We start from the raw sequence: 11369 nt of genomic DNA, 5'->3' as shown, positions 1-11369 counted from the left end.
TCAAAATTCTATTTGGAATAACGTTGGCGCCGGTTGACGAATCTGACTGAAAATTTCCTCAAAATGGCCTCGCGGCGTTCCGGTCCTTCCCTGAAAATTTGGGGGGGATTCGTCAAGCGGGGTCAGAGATAAAAGGGGAGTCCCAAAACGCGTTTTCCCCATGTTAATTTCCATAGGGCGGTCGATTTCACTTTTAGCTCGAACGGCTGAATGGATTTACACCAAACTTGGCAAAATTGTAGGGACTGGTAGCCCGATGTGCCTTTGCTATGTCTCAAGATATGTGCTCCAGTGGATTTTGACTAATTTAGGTTCAAAAAAATATATATATCTATAGGCGCGCCCCGGTACGCGCACCGGTACGCGCACCGGGCGCGCCACTCGACTTGCGCGCAGAAAGCTGATTGGCTCTCGGGTGTCTGTAAACATTCTAAACAGTCTGGAGCGGCCGCCATCTTGTGTCTCTGTAAAATTGAGACACAAGAGGTGGCAAAAACAAAGGGGGGAATTGACCATAAGGGGGCAGGGTAGACCCCCCCTGACCCCCTAGGTTGGATGTGGGAGGCCATTAAAGGGCCCCGCGGGGTCTCAATTATTTTTTTTTTTTTCGATTTTCGCGGGGGAAGCACCCGGTACGCGCACTGGGGAGCGCACCGGGGCGTTCACCGGTACGCGCACTGGGAGCGCACCAGGGTCAAATATGAAAAAAATATATATATATACTTTTTTTAAACAACAATATTATCTTAATATACAATATAGGGTTCATTTTTAGAAAAAGATACCTTTCTCAGCTAAAGACATTTGCGAAAAAATAACCTTAGAAATTCACTAAAAAGTACATAGGTATAAAGCCCTATAAAAAGTTAAAAATTAGCAGTTAAAAATCCTATGAAATTCACAGAAAAAACCAAAGGTTTCACACCAGTTATAGTTAGGAATTAGCATTAAAAAAAACCAAAGAAATTCACTGAAAAAACCATAGGTTTCACACCAGTTATAGTTAGGAATTAGCATTTAAAAAACCTAAGAAATTCACTGAAAAAACCATAGGTTTCACACCAGTTATAGTTAGATGGAAATTTTACTGACATAAAACCAATGAAATTCCACGTTATAGTTAGTTGGACTCACTATAACTTGCGCGTGTAATGCACTGCTGATGACATCACATATTACATCACTCATGACATGGTCAGTGACATCACTCATGACATCACTGATGAGACCATCCTTGTGACAGAGTGACAGACCTCCTTTCACTGTAAAGTAACCCTTGAAACACATATTCAAAAATAGAAACTAACATTTTCAAAAAAGTGGATATACCCATACCAGTTACAACAACCAATTAAGTAATTCCACCATCTATGTACACATTCACATATTCACCAACAGTTTTATATAGTCACTCATACATATACTCACTCATCATATGTAGTGATACCCCTATACATCCTGTTACACACCGACAGTCATCAAAAAGTTACTCACAAACACACTCACACATGCAAATAAACTAATAAACATCAATTTATTTGCATATACAGATATACACACACTACCACCTTACTTCTAAGGAAACTTACACATATTTACTCTCTTAAACAATCACTTATAGAAACACATACTTATTTAAACAGGAACTCTTACAATCTCTCACTCTCACATATACTGACTTATATACATCAATACTCACATATACTAGATTAAAATATATCTTTTTACTGATAAAGACACTAGTGAGACAGGCATTCAATCACTAATACACACATATACACATTCATCCACTCATACAGTCCTGCACATATGCTGTTTTCAAAAAACATAAAAACAGTGAGTCAGTCATTGATGCATCTATGTGCTAAGTAACACCCCCACCAAATCTTACAGACACTCATACTGATACTAAAAAAACATATAATAACCCATATACACATATATGTAGCTACTAACCAACCCATGCAGCCACTTATACACAAAATGAAACACTGATACATATATTTAAATATTTAAACATTACTCGCTAACGTATGTATTCACTAAGATACACTTAATAAGCCAGTTAACCAATCATTTTTTTTTAAACATCCATTAAGACACTTATTTAAACATTTATTCTTCCATCGACCTTTACATATACATATAAAAAAATATATATTTTTCAGAAAGACACACATTCACTGGATAGTGTCATCAGTGATGTCACTGACCATGTCATGAGTGATGTAATATGTGATGTCATCAGCAGTGCATTACACGCGCAAGTTATAGTGAGTCCAACTAACTATAACGTGGAATTTCATTGGTATTATGTCAGTAAAATTTCCAGCCAACTATAACTGGTGTGAAACCTATGGTTTTTTCAGTGAATATATATATGTATATGTAGTCCTGAAGTAGTCACGGGCTCGTGGCTTGATGGAAGTAAGGGCTTCTTGAGATGTTCTACCTGCAAAGCCTGCAAAAATGGTGTAAGCAGATCTGAGTACATGACTCCGTTGTCTCCCAATCCCATCAAGATTAGAGGAAAACTCAATTGCAGGTCAGAGTATGCTGTATACGTTCTAGAATGTCCCTGTGGCCTAAGATATGTAGGGAGCACTAGACCACAGGTATACAAACATATCTTGCAGCCCTTAAGGGCCATCACAAATGCAGATTCTGCTTATCCCATAGCTAGGCACTTCGAGAAGGTACATGGAAAGAATGCCTCTGGGTTACTATCTTTGTGATCGATACCATTCCTCCACAGAGAAGGGGTGGAGACAGAGAATCCCTTTTGAGGAAGCTAGAGACTAGACATATCATACTGCTCGATACCAAAATGCCCAATGGACTGAACACTAGTGAAGACTGTCACACCTATTTGTAACTGGCAGCACTGTTCCTGTTCCTGTATTATATTGCCATCATTAACTTGAAGCTATGAACTATAACATCAATGAACTAATACCTCAGTCCCCCACATGAATTTACAAACATGATAAATTGTCATCTGTACATGATTTTAAATTCACTGGTAGCACGATTTTTTTAACCGTTATCAATTACGCACTTTATTGTATTTTGCACAATGATAAACTTTGCACATATAACATCCTCAGCCCACTTGGGCCTCATTAACAGTTATTTCCATCATCACTGAAAGTAACATTTCTAGGTAAGGGTGTATAAGACTAGTACTAATGCCCCTGTTGCTATTTGCATACGGTTGGGTATCTAGTACATTACTTAAAAAGTGATAGGATGTTTTAGGTTGAGCTTTGGCAATGAAACGGGAATATTTATATTTTAAAACATTTAATGTATTTATATGTTTTATTATTATTATTAAATTGCCAATGTATTTTAACCTGATTTGTGCAACAGTATTTAGAGATTGTTATATTTATATATTTATATATTTATATATTTATATACATGAAGTTTACAATTACACTCTATCTCTATTGGAAGTCTGTTCACACATTATGTGTCAATTGTGTTAAGTAACTTTACTATGTCAATTATGTAACGGCTCACTTGCACTTTAAAAAGGGTATGCCAGCCCCCATGACGGTGTCATGTGATCAAGGCTTCGTTAAGCCGAAACGCGTCATGGCAGATTGGTGTTGGGCTAAAGAATAAATAATTGCACCAATTTCTGGGTCTCGCCTCGTCTATTTTGGCTACTTTGCAGAATATATGCATAGATATATATATATATATATATATATAGATAGATAGATAGATAGATAGATAGATAGATAGATAGATAGATAGATAGATAGATAGATAGATAGATAGATAGATAGATAGATAGATAGATAGATAGATAGATAGATAGATAGATAGATATAGATAGATAAATATTTATATATCAAAGGTGAGTGCACACATTAATTTTTAGTAAACCGGGGGTTGCTTTATATGTTTAGATAAAGCTTGATGCTGTTAAAAAAAATCTTACATGTGTTTGCTGAACATTTTGTGATTCCAGAGTTTATTGTATTGTTTGTATTTTATTTTTAGTGATAAAGTGCCAAAACTTAAGGCCTGAGGAAGTGGTCGGTTATCAGGATACGTGTGTTGGCCAGAGTGTGAATATATTTAATGAAGGACATTAAAGAATAGTGAAACTACTTAAATGTTGTGCCCCTTTTCTTCTCCTGATTAGTAATCCAGGATAATGTGACTTAATCTTGATTAAATCTTGGGAACATCTTCTGAAAGAGATAATGGAAAAGCTTACTATCGGGATTAAGCCAAGATCCAATAAATCACCCTTAAAAGATGATCGGCTTACAAAACAAAAACAGCTGATAGGGATAATAAACTGTAAATTAAACTACATGATGGGGAAAACCACCAACGACACCTCTGAACACAGATCAGTTCAGGTAAAGGTTGCAGAAATTTGCCAGAACTATAGGAAAGCAAGATTCTCCTATCGGAGAATGATTGAAGAAAACCATTGGAATAAAGCGTATAAAAAAATAAAGTCACAGGATCAGAAGCGATTTTGGAAGTGGAGGAACAGTTGCTTTAAATCAAACCAGTGACCCACAATCACAAACATCTTGCCTACAGCGTAGGAAACCCACATAGAAGCCCTCTATGTGGAGTCACCATGTGACATCAGCATAAACCTTAAAATGAAGTCCATTAACATCGTTCCACAGTGCTCGGAGGCACAAAACTGACCCCATGATCAAACAGAAATTACACCTGAAACAGTCATGCACCTTATCAATAAAATGCATATTGGTGAGGCACCCGGCCCAAATGGCATTCCACCTATGGTATCTAATGGGATGGCCCGGAAATGGGCCACAATCATGGCACCGTTATTTTCAGAGTACAGGTCAGGAAGAAACATCCTCGAGTCATGGAGGGGCTCACTCTTAGTGCCATACACAAAAAAGGCTTGCGATCCAACCCAGAAAACTACTGAATGATTGCACTCTTGACGTGGACAGGAAGTGCTACGCCAGTACATTACTACAAGAACTAGGGGCTTGGGCTGAAAGTGCGTAACCTAATCCCGTACACGCAACCAGGCTTCCGTAAGGGATCTAACACTGAAGATAATCTGGTCTGTATGTCCCATTTGATCGAAACAATGCTAGCAAGAAAACTACGAGCTGTACCTAGCATATATCGACTTTCAAACAGCTTTCGACAGTGTGGCCAGCTCGAGATTGTGGATGAAATTAAAAACTGGGGCATTGACAACACACTACTAAGTGCACTGATGGCCCTATATTCGGAAACCTTGGTAAAGATTAGAGTGTCTACTGACTGGTCCACGTCCCAAAAAATTAAAACCAACAAAGGATTAAAGCAAGGATGTATGCTGGCGCCAATCTTTTTAACCTATATTTGGCAGATTTACCCAAGTATCTGGCTGGTACTCGAGCATTGCTCCCCAAACTCGCTGGAACCAAAATCCAATTGCTGCAATACATAGATGATGCCATATTGGTTTACCAAACTCCCATTGGGTTGCAGCAGCTCCTAACTGCACTGTCACTATATTGTAAGACAACTAACCCGAAAATAAACACAACAAAAAGAAAGGTGATGATAATCTCCTGACAAATAAAGAGGAGAACTACATGGCATATCGATGGCAAACCCATTGAGATAGTCACACCATACAGGTTCCTGGGAGCCTGGATCAACCATAAATGAAGGCACTTCAATCATATTACCGCAATGCAAGGCTTGGCACACTCGTTGGTGGAGACTTTCTGCAGAGCAAGGAATGGCATGAGCACTCCTGATCTCACTCCCTTAATTCAAGGAATGGGGGCAAAACTCTTACCATCTGTGGCCCATGGTGTAATAGCCTTTAAAGACAAGATATTACTGTGGCTGGACAGATCTCAGTCAGCCTACTTTCAAAAAGTATTCTTCTTACCAACCTCCATCTCCCAACACCAAATTTGCATGGAATTTAATCTGACATCCCAAAAGTGGATACTAAAAGCCAGGTTTACAGCATACTGCTTAAAATCCAAACAAGCACAGGACAATTCGTTAAAGAAGTACATCTGGCAAATTATAAATGATCCTGGGTCAACCTGGCATGACTTTTTAACACATTCTCTTGAAACACTGGCAGATCGCGAAATATGGTTCGCCACTATACCCATACCAGCGGCAGCAAAATGTCTAATAAAACAAGCGAAAATAATGTTAGAGGACTGTGATACAACAACCTTGAAAAAGCTAAAGCACTGATGCTGGGCATCAGAACTATATACCAGTGGGGGCCTGCCATATTATCTGTCTTCTCCCTTAAAGCCAATAATGAAGCATCAACTAATGAGGCTATGATTCCGCTTGATCCCACTAATGGCATATATGTACGGCCAATGGTACAAAGAAAAGGCCGCCACACAGTGCCGAGCATGTGGGGGAGAAGAGGAATCACTAAATCACATATTGTGTACCTGTGAGAAAATACGCCCCTTGAGAATTTATTGGCTCTGTATCATTTGGTGTATTTTAAACATACAGACATGTCAGGCAGCCCTGGTAGAGTGCATGAAAGGAGACTCGGCACAGCTGGCAGCATGTTTTATGAAATCTATGACAGCTCTAAAAGCCATGCTGGACCATGACAACTCTACAAAGCTTTAACACCCAATGCTGTGAAAATTGTTTTAACTTTCTTGTGTCTACAGCTGACAACAAGATGTTTAAATATTTACATTCCATTTTTTTAACATTGGAAATTATGTACTTTATACTGTATTTAACCTAGTTTGATTGTAAAGATTTTAATTAATTGTGCAATAAAAAACTATCTATCTATCTATCTATCTATCTATCTATCTATCTATCTATCTATCTATCCATCTATCTATCTATCTATCTATCTATCTATCTATCTCCTGATAAGTACATATTGATACGTATATGCATCAAGATAAGCTGGTATGAACTGAGGGTACAATGGACCTGTCTGTGTTTGTCCGTCTGGAAAACGAATATTGATCATGCTTGAGTAGTGGTGTAACAAAACTTGAGGGGGCTACCCTGCAGGGTGCGTGGAGGGGCCCCTCCAGACTCAATCTGGAGCTCTCCGGCCGAAGTGGGGTACTGAGGGGTTCCCTGGAGGTCAGGTGTTACGCCCCTATGCTTGAGAGTGCATTGCCAGATCCAACAAGGTGTTGTGAGGTCACAAAGCCTGTGATTCGCCAATACACAGAGTTTGTAACTGTAATACAACTTTTTAAATGCACAATGTACTATATTGACAAGTGGCAAAACAAAATAAAGGATGAAAGAGGTGTTCCTCACCAACTTGTCTGTAACAAACTATTGCTCTGTTACCAACCCACCAGTTAGAGAGGTAACTTATTCACATTGACAGTTTTCTTTTTGGAATGAGGACTGCTGGCCTCTGAATGAACAGACAGTAATCTAGAGGACCACAACATGCTCTCCAATGTCATTTCTTGCAGAAAAAACGTTTTTTAAAAGCAGCAGGCTGATTCAAAAACAAAATCTTACTAGGAACCTGAGCGCAGAGATGAAGGTCTGTTTTCCCTGACTGCATGTTAGAAAATGAAGTTATTAATACCATAATAGCATATTGTCCTGGCAAACATATCAATGACCAAAATATTAAGAAGTTAAGCCAAGCCATTTTTGTAGGCAGAGGGACATTTACAAATTTACATATTGACAAATTAGCCACCCGACCACTACTCCTCACAAATGAACTGTTAGAGTTTGCATTGAACCAAGATGTCCCATTTAAGGGCAATGACAGAGAGTATGGTAACAAGGCCTTCTCTTGTCTATTGAATTCTAAGTACCCCTTCCCTATCTAGTGGTGGCTCCTCCGCTAAGACAGAGGAGCGTTGGCCCACTGCACAAAAAGGAACAATAAAATGACAGTAACGTATCATTATTGTCATTTCATTTTTCCTATTGCATGCAGTCAGTTGCCTGTGTGGGGCAGGGCTGGCTGGAGCAGGGAGGAGTGGTTTGCACTCGAAAAGTATATATGAACTGTTTGGCAGACCCTCTTGTGCCGACCAAACAGCTCATGCACACTTTGCATGTTCCCACCAGGCTGCATTACACAGCCTGGTCAGGAACATGTACAGGCTCCCTGCTCGAGTCTCAGCACTCATCGATGGCGCTCAGACCAATCACAACGCTACATTGCAGTGTTGTGATTGGCTCAGAGGAGCCTGTGTGCTTGGTGCTTCCTGCTGCTGCCAGACTGCAGTAAGGAAGAGGAGGTAGAGAAGGGCGGCGGCCGTCTAGGCGGACGGCCGTTCCAAGGTAAGTTGTTTTTTTGTTAATTAACACCCCCTGCCCACCACCGCATCTGGTAGCAGCCACTACTGCCCGTATCTCACCAACATGCTGGATGCACCATTCTACAATCCCCAATAGGTGGAATAATACTGGGCTTTTATAAAACACTTAATAAAAATAAATCTGGCAGGATTTCACATGGGTACTTGGAGTCCATCCATGGGTGCGCCAGTCTCAAGGGGCACGTGATGCACCAAGAGATGTAGCATGCCATGACAGACAGCAGGCAGCTAGGGTCAGGGTGTAACGTTCTTGCTGTCTTCATTCGAATGAAAAGTAGAGAGTGTTCCTGCCAGGGGCCAAGAATTAAGCCCAGTGTCTGTGCATCCATGAGATGCAGATACATGTATTACATATAATATTCCATGTCAATAATGGCTAGATTCATAGAACAGATTCTGCCTGGGTGTGGCATAAGCAAGTTCAAGAAGAAAACAATCAAGACAGTTCCAATGCGATGGCAGTCAAGAGGTCTGCATCATTGGCCCTTCCATTCTTTTGGGGTTACTCGACCAACAGGTGAAAAATTCCATGTAATCCCTAAGTTAATACATAACCCCATATGGAGACTGATATGGCCGGGTTTCTCTATACAAATTTACTCTGGAACCGGTGGGCGTAGTATGCGTAGTGGGGCTACGCGAAGCTACGCGAAGTGGGCATGAAGCTAGCCCCACCCATGCACTTTGCGTAGCCCACCACGTGCGCCCACCTCCCTCCCGCCCCCTCCCACCCTCTCCTACATCCTTAATGTCAGCTAAATATACTAGAAAAGTAAATTAAAGGCACTTACCTGGTCCGCGGCGTCCTGGGGCTCCCTCTTCTCTTTCGCGCCGCTGCGTCTTCCATCCCAATGCGCATGCGCGACCGCCTGCGCATTTTTCACAAGAAATGCGCATGCGCGGGCGGCCGTGCATGCGCATTGGGATGGAAGACGCGGCACGAAAGAGAAGAGGGAGCCCCGGGACGCCGCAGACCAGGTAAGTGCCTTTAATTTACTTTTCTGGTATATTTGTCTGAAATTAGGTATGTGGGGGGGGTGGCGGGCAACTCCGCTCCGTCCATGGAGTGTGCATAGTATTGCCTACCACGCCTACTTTGCAAAATGCAAAGTAGGCAACACTACGTACACTCCGTGGGCGGAGCGTAGACTTGCGCCCAGGGTTAGTCAATGGACCTTAATTACCTGCTGAGAAGTGTAGACAGGAGAAATAACTCCTTAAGGCAAACTAACATTTTTTTTTAAGAACCATGACTCTGAAGAATCACAGACTCCAAATTCTAAGTTAGTGTGTTTATTACAAAGCCAAAAAAAACAGGATATACAAGCACCTCAAGACGAGGTTGTAGATATACATGGGAACTAATACAAATCCAAACTTACTGGTGAGATTAAAACGCTGAAGCATAAAAAGAATGACAAATTCCAGAACGGAGGCAATGATTGTCCCCACGTCAAGATCAGTCTTCATTTGTGATTTATGAGTAAGAAGCATTAGACTGTCCCTGTCTACCGTGACATCCCTACTTAGCATTCCCCAGGCAAGATCAGGAAAAAGTGTCAGCACATGAAGACTTCCTAAGAAGTGCACTCGTGTTGCATGGGTCAAGTAGCCACAGCTACAGTGCTCGTTTTAAGATGCTCCTTCCCTCTACATCGATCTCCTCTTCTCTTCTGCCCACTCAAACCCCGGGGCACTGTTCCTAATCAAAACACAAAGATGTAAAACACGCCCACAGATCACCTCATCTCGCTGAGCACTTCTCATAGGTGATTTTCCATTTAGTTTCGATACTCCCAGCTCCTGGCTCGATGACCTTGATTCCCAGGCCTCCTTCAGTGAGAAAGAACACCGTCTCCCAATTATCAACTTTCCTTGCATAAAAGTATCCTCTCCTCCCCGAGCCTAACTCCTAAAACAAAAGGCATTATTTTAACTAACAAAGACGACTTTCTCCACCTGCAACAGAAACGTTATAACAGAAGAAATCCAACATGCTCATGAAATTCACTAACAAGCCTAATGAGAGAGCTTTCAGGGAAAATACATTTCAGGCCTACGAAAATCAGCCAACATAAGAGTAAAGCACATAGGCCCTTCAAATACATACATAATTGAACATTTCATCTGGGCCTTTCTAAATCATCATGTTACATAAGCACATCAAATGCATATTTCATTGCGAGCAGCCTATGAAATCCTACACGTTAAGCACAATCAGCCACATCCACGTAAAGACTTTAATATGGTTGCATGTTTAAATCAAATGCATTACAATATGAACGAGCAACTTCATTAATTAATAGCAAACAACTACTAATTGTTACATGGTTCAGAATACAAATGACACATTGTTTCTTTACATGGCACAAAACATTTCTATCATTGCACTTTCACAGGTTATTAATTACCAAGTGCATTCTAATAACCAAAAGTTAACACAACAAAGAAAAATATGTGGATGCAGACTATTCATGATTATGATGCACCCCTACAAATGAAAGAGCACCATCGCACTCCATCAAGACACAGTACACCAATCCAGAGACCAGGACAGCATTGCCATATTTATCATGGAAATCGGGTCCAGCTTTATGATGGCTCGGTCTTGCTGCAATCCTCTGAATGCCACGAGCAGACATCAGATGGCAGTTCTAGCCAGAGGAAACATGTCTGCACAGAGAGCAGGGACACCGGGTGTACTTCCCACTATAGTACCCGTCAAAAGGAGGGAAAAACAAAATGGCTGCTATCCTAACAGGAACTTCCGGCAACGGAAATGAGGACTGCAGCAGAAAGCAGATGATAAATCTTCCAGGTTCACTATAGCCGCTGTAGGGCCTGGTTACTATTTATTGGCCTGGTGTAATGATATAGTGCAGTGTTAAGGGATTCTCACACAAGGACACACTGGTCGTGGTGTTTGAACAGGTGCACTGCCTCTACACTGACTCTCGGCAGGGATGGAAGAAAGAAAGGAATAGGAACACTTAATGTGTAATTCTGGCCTTGCTTGGGGAAGATATAGGCACTTCTTTTCAG

At 41.0% G+C, this 11369-nt stretch overlaps 1 pseudogene; it reads right to left on the bottom strand.

Moving 5' to 3' along the window:
* Positions 1 to 8803: 8803 nt before the first annotated feature.
* On the bottom strand, positions 8804 to 10998 carry LOC147680003 (cytochrome c oxidase subunit 7B, mitochondrial-like; annotated as a pseudogene).
* Between the last annotated feature and the right edge of the window lie 371 nt (positions 10999 to 11369).

This window comes from Lissotriton vulgaris, chromosome 11, assembly GCF_964263255.1.
Source record: "Lissotriton vulgaris chromosome 11, aLisVul1.2, whole genome shotgun sequence".
NCBI lineage: Eukaryota > Metazoa > Chordata > Amphibia > Caudata > Salamandridae > Lissotriton > Lissotriton vulgaris.
This window is presented reverse-complemented; position numbering and strand designations above follow the sequence as displayed.